Source organism: Equus caballus, chromosome 21 (genome assembly GCF_041296265.1).
Source record: "Equus caballus isolate H_3958 breed thoroughbred chromosome 21, TB-T2T, whole genome shotgun sequence".
NCBI lineage: Eukaryota > Metazoa > Chordata > Mammalia > Perissodactyla > Equidae > Equus > Equus caballus.
Genome location: NC_091704.1, coordinates 11,655,106 through 11,679,946, shown reverse-complemented (window position 1 = coordinate 11,679,946; position 24,841 = coordinate 11,655,106). Strand labels below are relative to the sequence as shown.

Here is a 24,841-nt window from a genome sequence, read left to right as displayed (position 1 = left end):
TAGGTCCTAAAAACATTGTTTACTCACTGTGGGACGGCCAAGAGAGAAGAGTAAATCTTCTATTAGTCCCAAGGAAGTTCTCAGATTTGCATATAATACAAGGAAGCATCTTTACGTTCCCAGCAGCTTGGACTTGCCTGACCTCGAGTCGTGTTGGGATGGCAGCACACGTTAAAGGGTCTGCTCAGCAGGCGTGGGGTGCCCAAACCCTGCACATTCCAAAGAAAGGACTGGCCCTTGACCATGTGCTGGAACATAACCTCTGAGCCCTTGGAATATGCTGCCTGATAAGAGTGTCTCTGTATACTGGGACACTGGACCGCACCAAATAGTTTATGCAAACAATGTGTTTGACAATGAGAAGCTGTTTCTGTTTTCCTGGGACCCTGGGCCAGCCCATATCAGCTTGACCTCTGGAGGGTGGAGGACCTGGAGTCCGAGTGGCTAAGGTCAGTCATGTGGGCACTCCAGGCCTACACAAGTGACCTTCAACACAATTCCTGGACTCCAAGCCTCAGAGAGCTTCCCTGATTGGCAACACTCAGCACGTTTGTCACACACCACTGCTGGGAGAATTAGCACTGTCTGTGCCACTCCACTGGGATGGCACAACTGGAAGCTCGGGTCTGGTTTCTCCTGGCCTCTGGCCAGCGTGTCCTCTTCCTTTGCTGATTTTAGTGTGCATCCTTTCACTGTAATAAACCATAACTATAACAGCCTTTCTGAGTTCTGTGAGTCCTTCTAGTGAATTACTGAACCTGAAGCTGGTTTTGGAGGCCCCATCCTGAGAGGAATGGAGGAGGGGAAAGGGAGGGAGGGAGGGATGAAGGGGGGACTGGAAGAAGGAAAGAGGAAGAGAGGGAAAGGAAAGAATAGGAATAAAATGAAACAAGAAGCAAAGAACCCAAGAAAGTGTTCTAGTGTCAAATTTCTCACTGTTTGAGCTCAAAGTAACAAGAGGAAAGAAAACACCACGTATGCAAGAGCCTTGAAAAACACTGAAAATAGATAACTATTAGAGGCTGCCTGTGCAACACACAGGGCATAATTTTAGACTCCACCACCCTGTCCTCGAGATTGCTTTGTCTAACCGTTTCCCCAGTGCAACAACTAACCTCCACCTTGGAGAAATAATAGCTATTCCCTTCTGATGAAAACATCCCAACATTCCATTTCAGAAATAAAATAAAACATTCAAAAGTGATCTGGAAGATACTTAAACAGATCATAGCATTACATAATGTTTTCTTTCATGGTCAAACAAGAGAATAAAATGGAGAGCTGTCTATTTCTGTGCCATCAGTGCAACTGAACAGCCCACATTTAACACTCTGGCAAGGCTGAGGGGAGATGCTCCATGCCTGGACCCGAGGCTCGAAAGTCGGTCCTCCATTCATTCTCTGACTCTTCTGAAGTCATTGAAAACCACTTCAAGCAAAGATGATTTGAAAGAAATTACCTCTGTGTATTACACCACGAGCAGTGAAAAATGTCCCACGTGAGACTCGATGGTCCCGAAGCAATACAAAAAGTGCAAGATGTAATCACTCAGGGAAAAGAAGTCCCCATGACAACAGGAAGGGAAAGGAGATGAGTGAGAATCTGAAGCCTCAAGTCTCTTACAATACGAGATATCCCTAATTTGTACTTGGAAATCTGTCTTTGGGTTTGAAATCCCAGAAAGGAACTTCCTCTCTATCGCTTCCCTGTCTGCCCGGGTGGTGTTGTTAAACCGAAGTACACCTCATCAAACGAGGATGGGATGGGACTCCTGGCACCATGAGGGAAGCTGAATGTGTTCCATGCCTTCTGCATCTCCTGGATCAGAATGAGGCAGGTGTGCTATGAAGCGTATAGGAAGCCTGGGATTTGGGAGGGCTGATATGCATACGTACAGAAGTTGTGCCCAATAAAAGAAACCACAGGATTTTCACACCATTAGATGTATGGGGTCATTTTCCAAGTACTGTGTCCCGATACTTTTTCAGGGAGATCCCAGAAAGGAACTCCTATTGTCCCCACTGAATTCCTTGATTTGCTGCTCCCAGCCTGGCTCCTCAGTGGGGCCCCATCTCTCCAGATTCTTCCTTGATGCCCTCCCAAACTCCATAGGACATTTCAAGGATTTTAAATTTAATTATCATTACTGAGAAACAGATGTGAGAAATTCTTCTGGAATCTTGGTTTGTACAGCTGCTTCCCCCACTGGGTCTCTGATTCCTTGTTCCTGAAAGTGTTGTTGCTCTGGCCCTCTCAGCCTTGCAGAGATCTTCTTTAATTCCCACTAACACCTTCCTAACAGAAGGCCTCTCTTCCCAGAACATCATCATAACGAGACACACTTATCAATTAATCAGTATCTACCAGGGGCTGCCATGAGGCTAGGCACTTTGTATAATTCATCTCCCTTAACCCAATCAACAGCCTTATAGTAAAGGTATTACACTGTCTACTTTGCAAGATCACAAAATAAAGTTCAGAGAAGCCAAGCAATTAGCCCAAGGTCACAGAGTTAGGATTTAGCAGATCTGAGATTTGAGCCTGGGTCAGAATGACGCTAAAACCTGAACATAAACCTACCGAAAATCCAATCAGAATAGAAGAGTAGGATTAAATACAGGTGACAAGTGCTGTGAAGTGTCTAATACACATTTCCAGGGTCTCCACGCTGAGCCAAACCCCCTCTCTTCAAGCCCACCCCAGCTCTTCCACGAGGTCCATAATGTTGAAGTCATAAATACTGACTTTATCATTTTAAAGTGCGTGCACGGGTGTGTGAGAGTGTGCATGTGTTTTTCCCCAGTTTTAGTCTTCCATAAAACACTTGAATGATCAGCAACCCTAGAAGCCGATCATAATTCTAGTCATGAGATGTACCGACTGGCATAACTCAGCTTTAAAGAGGCTGCCTCTAAATGGGTTAAGTATGACTGAATGACGCAGGTCCTCCCTAGGTGTAGACTGGGCGGAAGTGGACATTCTCAGAGGTGAACTCTTTCCAAGTGCCTATTTGATCCCCAAGGGTTCCCTCCACCCTGGGAGAGCTCAGCACGCAATTCTCAAGCAAAACCAATACACTATCAACATTAGACAACCGAGTTTTCCTGGTGGACGTTTTTGCTAAAATATCTTAGACGCTTACAAATCTTCACTCTTTTCCATTACCTAGTTTTATTTTTTTACTTTTTTTCTAAAGCTTGGCACCTGAGCTAACATCTGTTGCCAATCTTGTTTTTTCTCTTCTTCCTCTCCCCAAAGACCCCCAGTACATAGTTGTATATTCTAGCTGTAGGTCCCTCTAGTCCTGCTACGTGCGACACCGTCTCAGCACGGCTTGATCAACGGTGCCGTGTCTGCGCCCGGGATCCACACTGGCGAAAACCCGGGCTGCTGAAGCGGAGCACAGGAATTTAACCAGTCGGCCAGGGAGCCGGCCCCTCTATTACCTATTTTCAATTGAAGAAATACACTCATATGATTTTTTAAAAAGAGAAGTTCACGGTGTAAAGGATTTACACCACTCTCTGCTCTGCGCCCTGGTTTTGTCATCCACAATGGACCCCGGAGATCGCTTCATGTCTATCAGCACAGTGCTGTCCCATTCTTTGGAACAGTGCATTGCAGCCCTTCTGTGGACATGCCATAATTTATTTAACCAGTCTCATACTGATATATACTGAGGCGGTTTCCAATCTTTAGCCATTGAAAATAAAACAATTTGCATATGCCTTTTTGCTAGACAGCTGAGATTTCTGCAAACTGAAGGGAAGGTAGGATTGCTCTAACCGTGGTATGTACGTGTTCTTACATAGATGGTACCCTCCAACTCAAAAGTAAAGGTACCAATAAGAAATCTAAGTGAGCCTACGGCGAACGTGAGCATTGGAAATGAAATCTGTCCTGAAAATTGTGCAATGCACGGTTCCTGCATCCGTCCTCCTTCTGAGAGAATCAGAGGACCCACGGCCACAGACAATGGAAAGATAGACAGGATCTAAAATACATCTTGCACTGTTTAAAATAAGAATTTCTTTTTGGAGGCATACATGAGAAACCCCACCGCTCTTTACGTTTTCAGTACAAAAGAATGACGCATCAGTGGTCCTGAGCTGGGTGAAAGAGTTATGCAGACAGAGGTTCTCCAGAATTCCAGGATCTTTATGCAGTCTGCCCTCACGATGTTTGATATCCATGGTGTATAATAGTTTCTGTAAATTAAACTTCTTAATCTAACTTTATGATAAGAATGCTCGTCCTGTATTTCAGGTACTCCCTGGAGGGCAATATTCCAGAAAACCAGTTACCTGGGGGAATTCACGAAAACGTGCATGGATTAATAACAACTAACAGACGTAGACAAAGCAGATCCCAGCACAGCATCATCATTCTATCCTTGCAAAAGCACCACGGAATTATTAGAGACTGGTACTCCCGTTTGAGAGATAAGAAAACAGAAGCTCAAAGGCTGAACACTTACCTATGTGCACAAGGCAAGGTAGACACAGAACTCAGACTCAAAGCCTTAATTCTGACTTCAGGTTCAGCTTTTTCTTTCAAAACACAACATGGCTCCAAACAGTCCAACTGCCCTGTGACAGAGGCGCTCAGGCAGTTAGGCTCAAATACTTCCTCAGCTCCAGCGACTCCCAACCCTCCAGCCCCCTGCAGAAGGCTCAGCCAGGAGGCACCGGGAAGGGTGCCCCTGTACCTACAGTGAGTGACATATCAAACACGGACTTCAGCGTAATGTTTTGATTGTTAAATGCCAACTATGTAATTTCGATAACGCATTTAGAGAAACATAATCCACTCTTAGAGCATAACGGTCTATCGGGAGTAATTGAACTCTTCTAAAACTTCGGCAGCATCAGCAACAAAGGCCAGGAACCAAAAGCCACGTTACAGTGAAGACACCTGGCTTGTGCCAGCCTGCTGTGTGACCCTGGGACTCCTGCCCGCCCTTCCAGGTCACATTCACTTTCTGTGTAACACTGGGATGAGAAAGTCTCGACTTCACGAGGCTGCAGTGAGGAATAAAGGAGGTGATGTCCTGTGTGGTAGGCAGCTTGTGGGAGACTGCTGAGCCCACATGGTTTGTTTGAGTGGGTTTCTCTTTCTTGTACCCAAAATAGTCTTGCAAAAATAGGACGTGAAAGAGCTGACAACAATTCTTAGCCAGAGTTCCCAAGAAACGTTGAGTGTCATTTCTTTTCAGAAGCCTGGAGTTTTGCAAGAAAAGTTAGCACACAGCAGGCCCTCCTTCCATTCATTAATTCATTGATTCAGAATTAGTGATTAATAAACTACCATGACGGAGTGCCTGCTGGGTGCTAAGCACTGTTCTGGGCACTGGCAAGGAACGAGATGGACAAGACCCCCACTCTCATGTAATCTGCCTTCTGGTGAGGAAGAAGTAACTAAGTAGCATGATTTTGGAAAGCAGTAAATGCTCTGAAGAAAATAAAACAGCATCACAAGCTCAGACGTGGAAAAGGGTCTTTAAATTAGGTAACTGGGAGAGGTATTTTCCAGGAGCTGAAATTTGAGCCGACACCTGAAGGACAGATAAGGAGCCGAGGGTAGTTTAAGGATCTGGGGCCGAGTATTTCAGGAGAAGGGAACAGTGGGAATGAGCCTGGTCCCAGAATGGAAGCCACTGCCACAGTTTGCTGCTGGGCCGAGACCGCCTCAATTAGCCCATCTGGTAGGCAAGCAGTCCATCTGCATGCAGAAAATCACAAGCTCCTAGAAGGGAACGCCAGCAGTGATTATTCACTCCCGTGATGCTGGAAGACACCACCTCCAGTGGGAAAGAGATTTGAAACAAATAAAAGGAAATGCTGCATGTTTGTGGCCAAACACCTGGGTCTGAATGCCAACTCCACATTTCGAGCGAGTTACTTGACCTCTCTGTGCCTCAGCTCCCTCGCCTGTAAAATCACAGCGCCTATCTCGCCAGGTCCTCTGAAGACTGAATGACTCCACTGCTTGGAGCAGAGCCTGGCACACGCACAGGAATACAATATGTGTCTATCACCACTGCTGTCACTACCACCGCCACCATTATTCTTTCCCATCTACACCGTCATCTCCCTGTCCCATTGAGAATAACCATCACTTGTCCCTGACTGGACTTTTGCTTTGCAACAACAGGAGTGCATGTAAATTTACTGATTTACACCAATTCAACTATTAATCCACACCTTGGCACAGTCCTACCACCCCTGAATTGGGATAGAAAACAATCAGCACCCACCCCACTGTTTATGAATCTAAACAGTAACAGCTGTCTTACCATCTTCTCCGTAATGTGGAAAGTAAGGGAATTTTATACATGAAGTATAACATTTTCGCCACGTTCATATAACCAATACTTTCAGACCACTCTCAAACACACCCTCAACTTAGCAGCAAAGAACTCTAATCAAAGGAGGAGGGAGGGGGGAGGGAGGAGGGAAGAGCCAGGGACAAGATGAGAGGGGGGGGGGGAGGGGGGAGGGATGGAAAAAAGACATGCCAGCCAAGAGAAAGAGGTCACTTTCCATTTACTCCTCTTTCTTTGATGGCCCTCCATAAAGTACTAAAATTTGGTTCTTACAAGTCCCTTGCAACTTTTGCTAAATATATTTCAAGTTATTCTGTTTGGTTGGCTGGTTCTATAAATAGAATATTTTCTCTCATTATATTTTCAAAACGGTTGGGGTAGGCATGTAGGAAAACTACAGATTTTGCATAGTAATTTCCTCATCAGTGCCCTTAATGAACCCTATTATTGTTTCTAATAGATTCATGGGGGGATTGGTTATCTTAGATTTTCCAAAAGAAATGAAATTACTGGCAAATGGTGATAATTCTACCTCCCCCTTTCTTATTCTTTTTTGTATCTAACTGCATCATCTATTAATTACTGAGCAATGGTAAATAATAGTGATGATAATGGGCATTCTAGTCTTGCTCTGGATTTAATGGGAATGTTTCTAGTATTACACCATTAAAGATGATGCTGGCTTAGATGAACTCTATATGACTCCACTCATAGGTGGAAGTTAACATATTGACAAGGAGATGTGATCGGTGGTTACCAGGGAAAAGGGGGGGTGGGGGGAGGGCACAAAGGGGGAAGAGGTGTACCCACAACATGACTAACAATAACGTACAACTGAAATCTCACAAGGTTGTAATCTATCATAACATTAATAAAAAAAAAAAGATGATGCTGGCTTTGGGTAAGATCCCACTTTATTAGGAGTTGTTCTAAAAATTAGAAATAGATGCTAATTTAATCACATGCCTTTTAGCATCCATCAAATAATTCACAGAATTTTTCTCATTTACCCGTATTAAGAATAAGTCAAATTATAAGTCAAATTATCAGATTTCCTAAGATTGAACCATCCTTCCATTCCTGGAATAAACCCCACTGTGTCAGGACTTTTATTACTTTGTGAGCTAACCATTCACTTGTCCGTTTCTCCACTCTGCAGGCTCTTTCAGATCACTGGCCATGACTGATTCATGTCTGCCCCAGCACAAAGTTGAAAGTCAATACACGTTTAATGAATAAATAAATGAATGAATAACTAAAATAACAAGTGCATGGAACCTCCCAAAATTAACCCTTTGTCCCTCTTTCTGGGTTAAAATACTCAGAGAGATCATACACCTGTCCCAAGTAGATCTTTATAGGTTTAATAAACATGTGGCTAGCCTGGTCCCCACTTCTTCTAGCAACAGAACCCTCGAACACCTCATCTTCATGGGGAAACTATTCCCTATGGTCTCAATGGGATTAGCCCTGGTTGCTTACTCCCCCCACCACTCCAGGCCAAAGGGGTGGCTACATCAGCCAGGCCCGATCAGGGTACTACACAACGACAGCTTTAGGAATGAGCACATGACCCAACCTGGACCACAGGCATCTCCAGGAATTTCTTGCAGAAGCTCTTAAGAAAAATTTTTTCCAAATCACTTATCTACCCTAAGTTTCATGTAGCCTCATTATTAATTATCTCAGTGATCAGACATCACAAATGTGAACTTACATTTATAAGTAAAGTACTTTGTTCAGTGTGCCCATACATCTTTAGATCAGCAAAACTGTACTCATGAAAATATGGGTCTACGCTTCTCCTTTAGAGGCAATCCATCACGGAATCTTCTTGGCCTTCGGGAACTCAGCTTTGCTTGAATGTGTGGTCATTTCATATGAGCCTTTTTTAATGGAGAAGTTATTTCCTTCTCTATGGTTTACTACTGCTTTTGGTTGAGGGTATTTTTACGTGAATAGAGCTAGCTGAAAATTTTCAAGAGACCAAGAAAAGAGACTATAAAATTTAGAAAATTTTATATTTCTGGAATTTTCAATAGCATTTACAATTCAACACAATGCAGAAAAAAACAATACACTAGAGACTTCCATAATGAGATTTAACAATTCTGTAATTTGGGGGAAAGTATAAATCTCTCAATTTAAAAAATATATATTACTTCCAAAAGAATTAAATAAACATATAATGTTTGTATGGGTTCCTGCTTACCATCTTGCCTAAAATGTAGTGAGATAACCTATCTGAGAATGAGGCAAGGTAGAGACAAACCTGGCAAAGAATGGAAAGAGACAGAGACCTTGTCAAATCATTCAAGCCCCTGGATTCAGCTTTTCCTGAAGCCACTTATCCCACAGACTTCCTAATTACATAAGCCAATAAAGCATCTTTTTTCGTTTATAATAATTTAAGCTCAATTTCTATCATTCACAACCAAAAAAGTATTGCCTAATTGATGTGTTGCTTTGTTTCCCTGTAAATATGCTTTACACATTCTTAAATAAAGACTGAAAAAAAAAAAAAAGTAAAGGCAGGCAACCCTAACTAGTGAGTGTTAAGAAAAAAATCATCAACCGCTTGCTTTTAATTAATGGCAAGATGGGCTGAAAAGCTCCCTTAGTGAATTATAATTTCAGACTGAAATTCCCAAAACAGTTATAGAGGAGCTTGTCAAGCCGCAGAAACCAATGGAATCAAGAGATGACTTGAAAGATCGGTGGTTCAATCAGTTTCAGAAATAGCATCCATTATGCAAACCCAAAACCTTTAAAACTCTCTAACGCACAACCCTAGCAATCTCTCATTCACCTAAAGTCTCAAGGCCCCTCTCCTGACTCAATTTAAAACTAAAAATGCCTGGTATGATTTACAAAAGTTAAAATAATTAAATCATGTTCTGATGGCCAGAGAACTCCAGGGAAAGTGGCCAAATCGCAACGTAGGGAGTTTGGCGGGGTCTTCTCGAACAGTCCTGCCTTCTCCAGTGCCTTCAGCTCTGCAGAAAAATGGAAGGCAAAGCATGCCCTCGGCATTCTAAATGCCTCAGTCCCTCTCCACTGCAGGCGGCCTCCATTCCTACTGTGGGCTCAAGAACATGTGAGCAGGAAAGCCCCGAGAGCCTGCTCCCTTCCATACCCCGTCCCCTTAGTGGAGAAGGCTGGCTGCAGGTACCCCAGGAAATCAGACTCTTCTCCTCCTTCGGCTCATGTCACGGTAGACCAAATTCTGGAATTGGTTTGGATTGTTCTCTGGAGAGCTACTTAAGAGCCGCTTCAGGGTTTGAAATCCCTCATTCAGACATAATCTTGAAATGAAAGACGATTTGTTAATGAAAAATGCATTACAGCTTTCTCTGTAGGGCCCTCCATACTGATAGGCAGGATAAAAGGAAGGAATTGAAGGAAAATGAAGGAGAAAAGCAAAGGAAAAGGAAAATTAGGAGAGAGAGGAGAGAAGGAGAAGAAGAAATTCATCATGTCACACACTCTGCGTGGGGGCACTTTTTAAGGGCCGCTTCATTTCACCCTCACATAATCACTTGCAAGTAAGTAACATTGAGCCCATTCTGCAGACAAAAAACTGGAGGCTTGGTGATATTAAGTAACTTGTCTAAGGTCACACAAGGAGGATGCAGTGGATTCTGACTCAGAGATACAAAAACAGGCTCCAAATAATGTTGCTCCTACAGTGCTCTCGTGCTTCCTCTGAAGGGTCTAACGCAGATGTCTGCTCCAGAACCAAAGCATTCTAGTGGGCGAATGGGCCCTACGGAGACAATACAACCTCATCAGAAAAGAAACAGGGATTTAGAAAAAAAGAAAAGAAAAGAAAAGGAGAGAAAGAAACAATTTAATATAAGTAACCCGACGCCCAACAGAACTAGGATGGGGCAAGGCAAAGCCAGAACCCAATTTTTCTAACTCTCAGGTCTTACTCAATCTACCTGACCAGAACCTATTATATAAGTATAGTTTATCAATATGAATCAAATAGGGGACTGCCTCATTAATGAGTGAAAAGCTGAAAATTTTCTCAACTTCTGGAAAATGTTCATTGGGAACAAATGGGAAATTTTGGGGGGAATTGTCCTTTTCTGCCTCAATGTTCCTCTTTCTACCCAGCTCCTTTTGCTGTTGTTGCAATGTATCTGGCAGGTATTTGCCCCACACTCTTGCAAAATCTGCAAAGGAGGAAAACTCTAACCTAAAACAGCACACAGAAGCCACAATTCTGACAACTACAAAGGGTACGGGTGTGCCAGTTACTTTCCGAAATGAGTTTAAGCCAGAGCCACAGACTGGTAGCCGGCTGGCTGTACCCAGCCCACAGGTGGGTTTTGTTTGTCTGCAGTGCTGGCCCACACTGCGCTCGGAAGAAATTTCCGTCTGTTGCCAACATTAAACACCAGATAATTTCACATCAAAAACTGGATTTCCAGTTTCTCTTACCAAGTGGAAGATCTGATAACCCTGATGCCACATTTGCACGTGGAAAAGCGTAGCTGCCCCTTTAGACAGAGCATGTGCGTCCCAGTTTCTCCCCACCTGGTCTATTTCACTCATTTATACAATCGCTGTGGGCCCAGAAGGCATGTGAGTTGGTGACCCTTGGTTTAAGAGGTTAAGCAGATGTAGACTGCAAAGCCAATCATTATTAGACTTTTCCTAAAAACACCCCCAATAACAGACTCTTCTCTCAGTATTAAGACAGCTGTGACAGAAGGTAAGGCATATGAGACCAAAAGGATTTGAGAAATGGAAAAACCCAGCAGTTGAGTCCATTTGGATTTTTGGTCTAGGATACTCACTTTTTGCTTAGAAAATACATTCACTTTTATTATTTCATTTATTCCTCTCAACAATCCTGCAAGGAAGGAATTATTCTCAGATAAACAAACTGAAAATGAGTGATGTTAAATCAGTTATCCAACCAAGACCATCTAACTAGTAAGTTGCAAAACCCAATTTTGTCCAGCTACAAACACCTTGCTTTTGAAGTAATGAAAGAACACTCTGTAAGGCCATAAGGGCTGTTTCCACCTCAGGGCCTTTGTACCTGCTGTTCCCTCTATTGGAAACCTCTCCACCTAGATCTCCACATGGAAGGATCTTACTCTTTCACTTCATTTACATCCCCTCCACAGAGAGGTTTCCCCTAACCATTTGACTTAAAATAACATCTGTGCATGCACACACACACACCCCAATTACTCTCTAGACTCCTGCTTCTCAAAGTGAGGTTCAGGGATCAGCAGCATCAGCATCAACTGGGAAGTTAGAAATGCAGAGTCTGAGGCCCCTCCCCAGACCTGCTGAATCAGAATCTGCATGTTAACAACACCCCAGGTGATCCATGTGCATTTCAAGTTTAAAAAGCACTGCTCTACAGGAGCCCTGCCCAGTGGAAATGCAATGGGAGTCACAAGCGTCATTTTAAGTTTTCCACAGCCACATTAAAAAGGTTAAAAGAATGACTCGTTTGTTTGCTGTCTCCCCTAACGCCCTACTAAAGGATGCCATTTCCACGAGAACAGGTCCTCCCTCTGTCTTCTTCTCCACTTTATCCCCAGTACCTAAAACAGTACTGGGCACACGGTAAACGTTATTAAGTGTTTGTTGAATGAAAGAAGGAAAACACATTCTAGTACTTTCTGTGCGGCAGCGTGGTACAGGGAAAGAAACCAGCACTGTGAAATTGGACAGATGTGGTCAACTCAACCACTGACCAGCTGAGCAACCTTCAGCAAGTGGTTCACCCTCCGGAAGCCACCTGGAGTGTAAACCAGGAATGTTGCTGTTTAACTCACAGCCTCATCATGACACCCCGATGTGATAACATGTCTGTGAAGCACCAACCACCACAATCACAGGCATTCAATCAATGCCAGCGCCTTTCCATTGTCCTCTTTCATTCTCTCCAAATACCACATGCGCATAATGGTGCTGACCACTTTCCTCTGTGTGGCATGAGCATGACTGAAGCTGTTTTCCTGAGTTATTTTCCCCCAGCCAACGGGACCTGCCTATTAATTGCTACCACTGCAGACAACTGGAAACCGTGGAGGGTCCCTTCTCAGCACCCTGGAGCTGAGTGGCTCCCAGAGCAAAGTGGTCACGGTTACTGTTCAGTCTGTAAACCACGAGGGAGGCCACAGCTCGAGTCGTCTCTCTCACTTTGATGAGTTCTGCCGTGGCAGCCAGTTGGCCTGCCACAAGGTCCCATCCCTTAGGAGAGTTCAGGTCTCTGCCCAGCCAGAGTGTATCAGCTCATACTGAAAGGTGTGTTCTGGCTTTACCCTTTTATTTGGGGGGTGGACAGAGGAAGGAATAGAGGGTTTAATCTACTCCCACTTATTAATCACTGGCCTCTGTCCATCCACCAACTGAGGCTTGCTTCTCCATAGCTTTAACACACACATCCTAATCCATCAGTCCATCCTGCCCTGAAAATCCAATGCACATGTTCTCAACTCAGATGTGTCTTTGACTCACGTTAGATCAACAGCACAGAAGAAAGCAAAACCCAGATTTAGACACAGCTGGAGTGACACCAGAAATAAAACTGCTAGGGCTGCCTAGTTGGATATGAGGAAACCCCAAGCCAGCTGTGCCGAGAGCAGCCCCAATTTCTTCTCGCTCTCCCTCTTGCTGAAAACACAACCAGAACAGAAACACTAGCAGAATTAGTAGGCTATTGGGAAACACACTGAAAAGAAAAACAAAAACAAAATAAATATATGGGGGGAAATCAAAGCCTTTAATTAACCTGTGGATCTCTAACCAGTTAAACAGTAGAGTAAGTAAGATTTCAGGCAGAATACGTGGTATAACCATTTAAGTAGCGATGCCACCACTGAAAAGACGCAGTTGCACCAGGGAACCAAGAGGAAGAGTTTCTGTTACTGGTTTGAATCAATGCCACTGTTTCCTTTTCCACAATAGAGTGAGGTTGTCATCCCCTCTTCCTACATGGGAGAGAGAGGAGCCTGAAGAGGTGCAGCAAGTAAAATTCCCACAAATGTCCTCAAAGCACTGCTGTCCCTCATAAGGCTGGAGAGCGGTCCAAGGCCAGTGCCAGCCCACTTGGCTCCTGCAGGTCCAACGGGTTTCTGGGAGTCTTCTCAACAGCCAGGTTTGGGTGGCTAATGATTACCTCTGTGTTAGACAGATTCTCCTCCCGCACTTCCAATCGGCACCACTGAGCATAAGGGTCTCCCACAGGCAAGTCACTGGCGTAGCAGATCGAGGACACAGAGACACCGCACGGTCCTCTGAAGTGAGGATCAAGAGGATCCAGTTCTGTCCACACCTCTCCAGTGGAACAGTTCTACAGGTGGCTACCAAATACTGACACCCAATACCACAAGGCCCAAATACCACAAGTGATGGCTGAGAGTACCACCGAGCTGGAATGACATCTTCAGTAGCCATGTCATGACAGCGAGGCCGGTTCATACCTTCCTTTCCCAGCCACAGTGTAAAACAACATGAGAAAATCTGGCATCTTCTATCCTTTCATTCAGAAAATTCTCCGGACCCTACGATGGGACTTCCTGACACACACTCCACCACGCACACGTCATCAACATTATTTTAAGTCACCTGAGTCAAACACCCCCATCTCTATTTCCAGCTGCCACAAAGCAACACAACACACGTTGGAAAGATCTGATCTTCAAGCCTTCCTTTCCCCCAAATGGCATCTGACACTTCTCACAAGATACACAGCTTTAAAATTAGAACTGGAAAAGACCACAGTGACCCTCATAGGGCTGAAGCTGCCCCACAGCAGAAATCAGAACATTCCTACAACCAACAATTAAACAACCGAAACCTTCCCAAACATCCCCTTCCTTCTCTGGTTTGCTGTTGTTGCATTAATCATCCTGACACCTTTTTAATTATAATCGCAAACTCGAAGCCATGACTTGCAATGTTATAAATACTGATTTTCCAGTTCAAGCAGGCATTGACTGGTTTCTGTTTTGATAGGAAGGGGCTGTTTGAAGCCTCCTAAAATGTTGCAACTCGTCTGTTGAAACAGACGAGACATTAACAGACACGTTTGCTGTTTCCATTTAACCTGCTGGAATGTTTATGCCTAAGTCTACTTTTTCTCAAGCTTTGAAAGCATAAGGCGTATTTTCTAAAGCGGAAGAAATCAATCAATACATATTATATATTCATATATAATAGATGTTATATAATACACACATATAGCAATATATATTATTATATAATACACATTTACTATATATTTCTGAAGTCAGGTTATTTCTAAAACTGTCGCAGGCTGCAATTTAAACTTAGAAAGCACATCTCTTCAACAGCAAGGCAACTCGTCAGGAAACAATCCTTATTTTACCTATTGGCCTTGTGAAGATGATAATACCACTTTAGCTGACAAAGCCTGTGTTTGTCTGACAATTCCAATTAATTACTGAGACGCAACAGAGATGGGACCAGCCATCCAGATGTTTTTCAGAAAGAGATAAAAAGGGGGGGTGGGGAGTAAAGGAGATTTGCCTTTTGGGCAACTGCTCCAGTGTTTTTTAAATGTTACGGCGGGCCAGAAAGCCGGATCACTAAGTTATTTTACCTGCACTTAACTTTCTACTCTCCTCTCCTTTCCCTCACCGCTGGGAGACGGTGGAAGACAAGGGAGATGAACATCTCACAAGACAGAAGCTCTAATCTGTTGCCAAGGAGGCGACGGCTAGAAAGGGCAGGGGTGCAGGATGTAAAAACTCTTAGGGCACCGACTGTCGTGCAGACCTTGATGCTCCTGATGCCAAAGCAACCCAGGGTTGCTGGAGATGGGGAACATCCTCAGTCTTTTCTAGCAAGCCAAAACTCGCCAGCATCATCTTTTTAACTGTTCCCTGTTCATTTTGCTCTAACCTGAAAATACTAAAGTCGGATTCCAGAGACGCAAATACGTTTGAGGGCGATTTTGAGAGATTCCAGGAGATCTCAAAGCCCTTCAGTCAATCTAGCTATCCTGCTTCATGCCTTAGCGTCCCCAACGCAGCAGCGCAGAGCCCCACAAGAGCCCGGGCTGGGAAACACCCCGCGGGCACCTGGGCTGGGGATTCCCAGGCGTGGAGCTAGGTAGCTTCAGAAAGCACCTCCCTGGGTGAGGAGCCTGAGGCAGGCAGGGCAGTGTGACACCAGCTCCCCTAACCCTGAAATACAGTGATCCCTGGCCAGCCTCCAGTCCTCTCCGCGCTCCCCCGACCAGGCCCGCCAGGGTCCGCAGAGCCCTCGTGGGGCGAAGGGTTCTCGGGGAGATGCCTGGATATCGAAGGGCGTGGGAAGCCGCAGCTTTCCCTCTGGGTCTTCCCCACCCATCTATCCCCTGCGCCAAGCCCAGAGTCCTACCTGTACCACTCCAGCCCCTTTTCGTAGTTCCTGTCGAAGAAGTGTGGCTCTATGCCCACGGCCCGCAGGCCCGCACGTCCGGGTGGACTCGGATCGCCTCCAGCAGCTCGCGGGTGCCTCCTTTCTTGACCCCGATGACGATCGCGTGGCAGCTTCTTCTCCCCATAGTCGGGGATGCTGAGGGCGCCGCGCCTCTCGATGCTCCCGTTGGCCGCTCTCAGGCCTGCGAGCTCCTCGTCGGTGGTGCTGGTCTCCTGCGCTTCACACTCCAGCAGCGCGCTCGGCGCAGTGATCATCTCGCCAGGGGCCAGCAGGGTCCGGAGCCAGGTGTCCCGAGCGCCCCCGCCGCCGATTGCCAACACCCAGCCGTCGGCCCCGGGGGCAGCGGGCTGCTCGGAGGGCTCCGGGGGCTCCCCGCGGCTCGCGTTGTCCGGCGTCGGCGCGGGCGGCTGCGAGGGGGTGCCGAGGCGCACGGGGGGCGGCAGCAGAGAGGGTGGCGGCGGGCTCGGCGGGGGCTCGGCGGCGGCGCGCGGCGGCTCCTGCAGCGCCAGGGTGAATTGCAGGGAGCCCGAGCCGCCCAGGAGGCTGTAGCACAGGTAGGTGACGGACAGGGACAAGGTGCACAGAAAAAGCAACTTGCTCGCCGGCGGCCACTTAGCAGAGGCGCCGGGCGGCAGAGGCGCGGTGAGAGTTGGAGGCGGAGGCGGAGGCGGAGGTGGTGCGGGCCACTGGGCCACCGCGGCTCCCGGCTCGCGGCAGCGGCGGCAGCCCCCGGCGCTGCCCGGACATAGTTTCAGCCGCCGCCGCCGCCGCCCAGGCGCCCCGGCTGCGTGAAGCGACGCCGCTGCACCCCCGGCCCTGGCCGCTGTCCCGCTGCGCCAGGGGAGAGCCCGGCTGCATGGCCCCACTCCCCACTCTTCCCGCGGAGTCCGGGTGGCCCTACACCACCCACGAGGGGGGGCTCACTGACCCGCCGGCTGCACCTGTTCCGTCTGCAGCGCCCCCGCTTCCCGGCTCCGCCGCGGCTCCCGCTTCAGCCTCTGCCGCCGCGCGCTGTTGCAGCCCCGAGTTCCTTCCCCGCTGCTAACTTTCGGCCGGAAGAGAGAAGAGGCGCGGAGGGGAGGCGGAGGGGCCCGTGCGCGCGCCGCGCCCCGCGCGTCGCCAAGGAAAGGGTGAGTGCGCCTCGCGCGCGCCTGCGGACTGGGACGCGGAACGGAGGCGTGCGCTAGGGCTGGGGCACCTGGCAAAGCGGAGATCGTGCCCCCCCCCCCGCCCCCCGCCCCGCAACGCATTCACGCTGGAGGGGTTTGCCGCCCAACCCCGCGTGCTTCCCCTCCCCTGGGAGCCTGGGACGCCAGTTTCTCCTTCCCTCTCCCAATACTTTCAGAGACTAGAGCCCCACACCTGCCGCCAGAGCCGCACACCAGGAAGCTGGGGGCCACAAGGTGGTGAGCTCTCGCTTCCCCTTTTCTCATGGGACTCCAAGCAAACTCGGTCCATCCATGACCCGCCCTTCTCCCTTCCTGGACATCCTCCTGCCTTTGACCCAGGAGGAATTTCTTGTCCATACCAGGATTCCCATGCCAACTTCCATCTTTCCAGCCTCCCCATCTTAGCTTGAAGCTCCTGATTGGTGGAGCTTTGACACAAACCCCCAGATTTCCTTGCCCTAGAGCTTTTGCCTCTGTCCCGCCACCGGTTGACTATGCTTTTTGCTCCAAAAGGAGAGGCTGTCTCCTCCTGGACACCCTGAACCACACATGCACATGCGCCCCTTGGGGGCCATTGCGGCTAAAGGAGTTCGGATTTCCCTGGACTAAAATAGACTATCATCGCTCTTAACAACTTATAAGCAGAGAGAAGTTGTGTTGCTGTGTCTGTGCGTCACTTCATTGAATTAAAAAAAAAAAGGTATCTTCTTTGCAGAGAGATTTCCGGCCCTCACCTCCCTCTCCTGGGGGGAATGGTAAACATCATAAGGCTTTGGAACATTCAAGACTAGACTTTGCTTCCTGTTTCCTTTTGCTCAGGGAGGTAGAGGAAACGCGAGGCTGGAATGGCAGGAACAGGCAGAGCGGTCAACTGAGGCACTCCAGCGAACTCTGCTTCCTGGGGGCAGGGGCTGGCCCTGCACGCACCTGGCGCCAGTCTTTCCCAGAGGCTGGCTCCAGTGAGTCCTGTTTACCCTGCTAGCCACAGCTGGGTGCCTGGAGGGTCTGCTTTCACCTACAGGGCTGATGTGCTTGGCATTTCCGGTTTTGTTTGATCACATAACAGGGACAACAGTTGAAAGAAAATGTATATAGTGTCTAAATATTAACTAGATACCTAGTGCCAAAGAGAGAAAAAAATGTTGCTCCAATAACATGAACACAGACTTTTCCCTGAGTGAACAGAAGCTCACGGCTGCTCTCAGCTGGACGTGAGCTTCCTTCACTGCAGCTTCAGCTCAGATAAAGATTGTTCCTTTAGAATATATTTTTTATGGTACACCGGAGACCTCTGAAATGCAGAGTCTGGTGTCCTGTAAATCATTTCGTGGAACTAGGGATGCTTTTTCAAACACCACGCAACTGCACTCCTGTAATGTTAATGGGAAGGGGCCAACTGGAGCTGGGAGCAGCACAGCTTGCCCATCCCTCCTTCGGCTCCAAGCCCAGCTCTGGGTGGTCGCCCAGGAGGGCCCGGTTGCAGCAAATATTGTCACTGCTGTCGTCCATCTCCCTTTCAAAGCTAAGGCACCAGGATGCCCAGCACGTGGTCCAGGGGCCTCCCTACAGTCCCTGCCCGGCTCCCAGACTTCTCTATCCCAGCTCTCGGCAATCCAAATGAACTTGCTCTGTAGCTAGTTTTACTAAAGATGTGCTTTCAAATTTGGAAAGGTTTTGATAAAATGGTACTAACAGTTAACCTAGAGGTGGCAAACTGGTAACAAATTAAGAGCTGAATGTGGCCAGCGCAGTGATATTAAGAAGTTGAAACTGGTTGCAATGTTGTAAAATTGAGGACTTTCCCAAAAAATTTGGCTATGAGGTTTCTGCTGAAATAGTAGATCCTGCAACTTTGGGCCCCTCAGCCAGAACCGAGAGGTCCCCCTGACATGGAGCATGTGCCCTGTTCTTCACGGTGCCCCCCCAGAGTGCCCTCATACATTTATGTTACTTGCCTGGATGCTGCTAATGAGGACACTTCCCAGTGTCGCTTCTCCCTCTTGTCCACAGATAGTCCTACTTAAATAAGAGACTCTTGAAAGAACGGAACCCCGTTGGTGAAATGTTAGGCCCCACAACTGATGGGGAAGAGGTGATTTTTGGGGAGAGGAGCTTTGTAGATTTCTCACTTGGGCACTTACCTGTTTTGTTCTCCATCCAGGTTTTTTCTGGGAGCCAGTTCTTGAGAAACCTATAATGAAAAGTATGAGCTATCTACATAGGGAGAACTCAGACTTCGTTCAGCAATTCCCTGGGCGTCTGGAGACTCGATAGAATACTTTTTTCTTTTTCCATTGCCAACACCCATGCCCATTCAGGCCTATGAGAGTTTTTACAATGCTGCTCCAACTGGTCTCCAGGCCTCCAGCGTGCCTCATTTCTCTTCATCGTAGAGGACAATAGCAGATCAATGTTTCTGAGGCATGGCTCCACCAGTGCCCTCTCTGATGCAGAAACCTTCCTCTCACTGCCTACCTGATAGACTCCAACTCTCTGCCTTAGCACTCAAGGGCCCCTCCGCCTTGCATGTATCCCACAGTCCTGCCAAACCGAACAGTACCCACTACCCAAAAGCACACATTGCATTCTTCTCTTTCACCTCTGCCTGATCAGATGATGGAGTTGAAACAAAGCCATCATTTGCTAGTTAAGTGACTTTCGGACAGGTCATTTCACCTCCCTGACCCTCAGTTTCTGCATATATAAGTGATGAATAGTAAGACTCACCTCATATTGTTTTTATAAAGAATTAAATTGACTTAGAGAGCATATGCAAAAACAGCTGGCTCCCTGCCTGACATGTTGCAGCCACCAGTAATTATTCGGACCTAAATATTGGCTCATGCCATGCCCTGCTTCTTTTCCTATTAAAACCTTATCCTTGAAAAATCGGTGTGTACCCTTTCTTCAAAACCAGCCCAAGGTGTAAACTGAAGTTCACTTTCCTAAGCCGCTCAGTGACATTTATAATGCCAAATCTAATGCCTTAGTATTTTTTTTTAAGCGAAAGAAGCTAACTCTGGCTAACTTCAGTTTTCTTATTAAAGAAATTGACTAGAAGGATTTATGGTAACTCACATAACTGAAGGGAATTTTTGAAAAATCAACAAACAAACAAGCAAAAATAAGCTTTGGAAGGCACAATAGAGCACAGTGTATAGTTATTATTACTGCTGTTCACTAGATATTGTCGGCTCTTCTCTGGCCCACAGAAGGGATGTATCTTCTTGGCCCCTTAAAGTCAGAGGTGACTCTGTGAGCCTTTGGTGAATGAAACTTGAGCAAAAGTGAGGTTGTCTCTTCCAGACAGAACCTTTGGCAAACAGTGGGAGTGTGTTTTTCCTGCCTGGCAGTTGTGCAAGAAGTTGGATCGAGCATCTTTTAGCTGCCATCTACTCAATCCTCCAGACTGAGCAAGGATAATACAGAGCCAGCCCCTGATGACATGGAGCATGTTTGAGAAATAAACCTTGGTTATTTTTAGCTGAGACTTAGGAGTTTGTTGTGAATACAGCACAACATGGACTATCTGACTGATGAAAACATACATATTATCAATTTCCTCTGCTGTTGACCAAAATGACTTCAGTGAGCCAATATTAGAATTCCTTTTCACAAAGGTGGATAAGTGACAGATTAGAAGTCTACACTGCCCCAGGAGTGTAGACTGATACCACGCTTATATATAGCAAAGATATTTCCTCATTTTGTCCTTTACTTGTCAATAAAAAAGTATATCTATAGAAATCTGGAGGTAAGGCTCCAGACAAAACCAACATGGTGACAAGGAGGAACATTACATACTTGTAAAAGGAGCGACAGATGAGAAAATAATAATAATGGCCGGGAACTTATAGAACCTTGCGTTGAAAGGGATCTCATATGGAACTTAGGAAATATTATAGCTGTAAGCACTACATGACAAAATCTGGTGGACGGAATTAAACAATACTTCGAAGAAAGATACCTTCAATATACTTATCTAAAAAGAAAAATTAGAAACCAACGAGCTGCTTGCTCAAGAAGCTAGACAAAGAGCGAGACAGTAAAGTCAGGAAGAAAGGAAATGATAAAGATAAATGCCAAACCTTTGTTTCTATTTATTTGCTCTTTATTTATTGCTATGGACTGAATTCTGTCTCCCCACAGTTCATATAATGGAAGCCCTGACCCCCGTTGTGACCATGTCCAGACACAAGGTCTTTAGGAAGTAATTATGGTGAAAATGAAGTCATAATGGTGGAACCTAAATCAGATAGGACTGTGGCCTCATCAGAAGTTGAAGAGATCTCTCTTTCTGTTTCTTCACACGCATACACACACCCCGCCATCTGAGGACTCAGTGAGAAGGGGACCTTATGCAAGCTGAGGAGACAGCCCTCGCCAGAACCTGACCATGCTGGCATCCTGCTCTCAGGCTTCCAGCCCCCAGAATGGTGAGAAAATAAATTTCTGTTGTTTAAGTCACCCACGCTATGGCATTTTGTTATGGGAACCCAAGCTAAGACGCTTATCTTTCACAGTTTGTTCCTGGGTTCTGGTACCAATTCCAATGTGTGTGGGGTTGGGGGTCGGGGGAGTCCCCCACACCAACAAGCAATTCTTGGGACACCAGCTGGGTGTCCTACAATTCAACTCGATTCTGACACTATGTACCCAGAGACAGCATCACACCCCACAGGTTAAGGGTTCAGCCCCACAAGACTGCCCCCACTGCAGGTGCCAACAGCAAGTCTGGGTTGTCGCCTATGCTTCTGAGCAACTGGCTGTCAGTAGGAGGTTCCCAAGACTCTCTACTCCGGTTCGACGAATTTGCTAGGGCGGCTCACAGAACTCAGAGAAACCTCTTACTTACTAGATTACCTGTTTATTAGAAAAGGATATGACTCGGGAATAGCTCGATGGAACAGACGCATAGGGCAAGACATGGGGAAAGGGCACTGAGCTTCCACGCCCTCTCCAGGTAACCACTCTCCCAGAACCACCTCTCTCCCAGACCCTCCACATGGTCACCAACCGCGACGCTCTTGGAAATCTGTCCTTTTGGGTTTTTATGCATAAGCCGTTTATTTATTCTCTTACCCTCGGCTGCTGTTTTTCCTTCCCCATTTATAGCCCAAAGCCAATCAAAGAAGGACATGTGCAGTGTGATGCTGTTCCTGTACATTTTTTAAGTGCATAACAATGTAAGAATTTGTTCATGGAGACATACACATGTATGTCTTGACTATGCATAAAAATGTAATCTTTTGTTAATGGAGCCATGCACATGGATATTCTTGGAATCATAAAGAATGTAATTAATTTTAGGATACTGATACCTATGATGAGAGAGGGAGGAGAACGGGATGGAAATGTGAATTTTAGGTGTGACGGCAACATTTTGCTTCTTAAAAACACAGATATCATTGTGGGCTGAATCATGTCCCTGAAAATTCATATGTTGAAGTCCTAACTCCAGGACCTCAAAATAGGGCTGTATTTGGAGAGAGGGCCTCTAAAGAGGTAATTAAGGTCAAGTGAGGTCACATGGGTAGGCTCCAATCCAATGTGACTGATAGTCACGTAAGAAGAGAAGATTAGAACTCAGACACACACAGAGGGAAGACCGTGTGAGGACACAGGGAGAAGTGGCCGGGGAGAGAGGCCTCAGAAGAGACTATACCGGCCAATGCCTTGATCTTGAACTTCGGCCTCCAGAACCGTGAGAAAATAAATTTCTATTGTTTAAGCCACCCTACGTGTGGCATTTTGTCATGGCAGCCCCAGCAAATGAATGCAACATCGGAAGCAAATAGGGCAGAATTGAACGTCTGTTCTTTCTGGGTATTGGGGCCGGAGATAGAGGTCATACTATGTACTCTTCTGCATATTTGAAATATTTCCATAATAGTTAAGAAAATAACAAGCAGATCCCGAAAAAGAATAACCAGAGAGTAGAAATTTATGTGTGATTACCTTACAGGCCAAGGTGGGTTTCGCGTTGGGCAGGTGGTTCTCTTCCACAGGGTGTGTCAGTCACCCGTGAATTCCCGTCTCTTGGCTCCGCCATTCCTGACGCCTGTATCATTGTCTGCAACCAATCTGCACAAGGAGAAAGAAGGAACACGGAGAAGACACACCTGCTTTCAAAAGTTCCAACCTGGAAATGGCACACACCACTTCCACTCCCATTGCATTGGCTGAAACACAGTCACACGCCACACCTCACTGCAAGTTGCTGGGTGACTGCCTTCCTGGGCACCCAGGACAAGGATGTGGACAAACAGCCAGTAGTCCCACCCACAATGTCATCAGGTTGACCCTGGTCTTCATGCTGCTGCTCAGTCCACAGCGTGTCTGCCAGGCCTATGGTTAGGGTTTAGATATTTTACAAAGGCGCGGGGTTGGGGGTCATGGTTTGGGACTTCAAAGAGGAGGAAGCCAATTCACAAGGAGACAGAAAACCAAATGTTTGCTGGGCCATCTCTAAACAAATGAGAGAGAACTTGTGTAAAATGGGCCCGGCTAGGTACCTTCTTCTCTACCACATCTAGAGTTCCCTACGTTGACAGCTCCTTCCTGGAACAGGCCTTCTGTCTTAAATTCTTTTAGGCAGTTAGGGGTGAGGCCAAAGTTTCTTTCATATATAAATTTTGAGTGTATATATGTAATTTATAGAACTAAATAAATGAATTTAAATATAGATACAATGGATTATATATTCTATTATATAGCAATATTAATATATATTATATATAGATAATCTCCTTGGTTCTCCAGAGAACCCTGACGAATACAGGAGGAGTTAATATTCTTTTATCGATGGCATTTACATTTAATCATTTGAAATTCTTAGTTATGACATTGTTATGGCTTGCAAGGAAGTGTCCTTTTCAGTGTTTCATTTAGAGGCCTCAAGATACCAATGTTAAAAAGTTTCCCATTTTACTTGTTTGGTTTGATAGGCTTTTTCCAATTGAGTGCACAGATAAACCAATTTAGGAATTTCAAAGGAGCCCCATTTAGGCCAGTGAAGCCTTAAATCACCCTGAGTAATCTGAGCCCAGTGGAACAAAAATCTACATGTAGAAGGTCTGTATTCTTTAAAGACAAAACCAGCAGGAGTCCCAGAGTGGGGCTGTTCTTTGGTGGTCCTCTTAGAAAATGGATTTCTCATCTGTATGAACTTACCAAAGGATCAAAGGCCCAAAAAAGGAGTGAAAGAAACAGAAGTTTCTAACAAAGCTGACAACGGAAGGATGGCCAGAACCAGTATCAAAGGACGCCTACAGAAAGAGTCTGGACCTCTACCAAAAATGGGAGGTCCAGGCCCAGGAGGACTTACCACCAGGAACCAGAGCCACCAGGAGGAGACGACAGAGCACAAAAGATTCTTTGCAGGCACCTTGCTTGTGTCTGTGAAGTGGCACCAGAATTGAAGGTCAGTAGCTAGGGATCCCACTTCTGTCACCATATAAAGTCAGCAAATAAGAGGCATAAACTGCAAAAGAACCAAAAAGTTTATTTGGGGTCTCAAGAATTGCAATTCAGGAGATGTAGATTCGAGTAGAAGCTCAAATGTGCTCCTAGGAAGACAAAGGAGGCAGGGGTAGATAAAAGGAAAGGACACAGGCTTACAAAGGTCTACAGTGAACAGTTACTGACTGGTTCTGGCATGGGGTGAGCTGACTTGCCAGAACATAGTTGGTCCTAGGCAGACTGTCCCTTCTTGGAATGAGGAAACACTTCAAGATGTGACCTCTGCTGTCAGGTAAAGCTCAAAAGTTCAGTTAACATCTGGTGGTGGATGTGGTGTACAAGCATAAGCCCCACTTCCTTAATGGCCTCCCAGCTCCATTTTAGAAGCCTTGAAAATGGTACTCCATTTTGTCATTGTCATCCACCACAGTCACGCACCACGTAACAATATTAACGATGTTTC

General features: G+C 46.2%; 1 long non-coding RNA gene and 1 pseudogene across 1 annotated transcript in view; both read right to left on the bottom strand.

The window, feature by feature from the left end:
- Positions 1-17,206, bottom strand: part of LOC138919975 (heparan sulfate glucosamine 3-O-sulfotransferase 4-like) — a 141,042-nt pseudogene extending 123,836 nt beyond the window's left edge.
- Positions 17,207-17,572: 366 nt separating this feature from the next.
- Positions 17,573-24,841, bottom strand: part of LOC138919738 (uncharacterized) — a 56,930-nt gene continuing 49,661 nt past the window's right edge. Inside the window, exons 10-13 of the long non-coding RNA XR_011430196.1 lie at positions 24,245-24,400; positions 22,876-23,001; positions 17,845-19,108; positions 17,573-17,757 (exon numbers count right to left, since the gene is read on the bottom strand). This is a non-coding gene — a long non-coding RNA (uncharacterized lncRNA). The remainder of the gene's footprint in view (positions 17,758-17,844; positions 19,109-22,875; positions 23,002-24,244; positions 24,401-24,841) is intronic.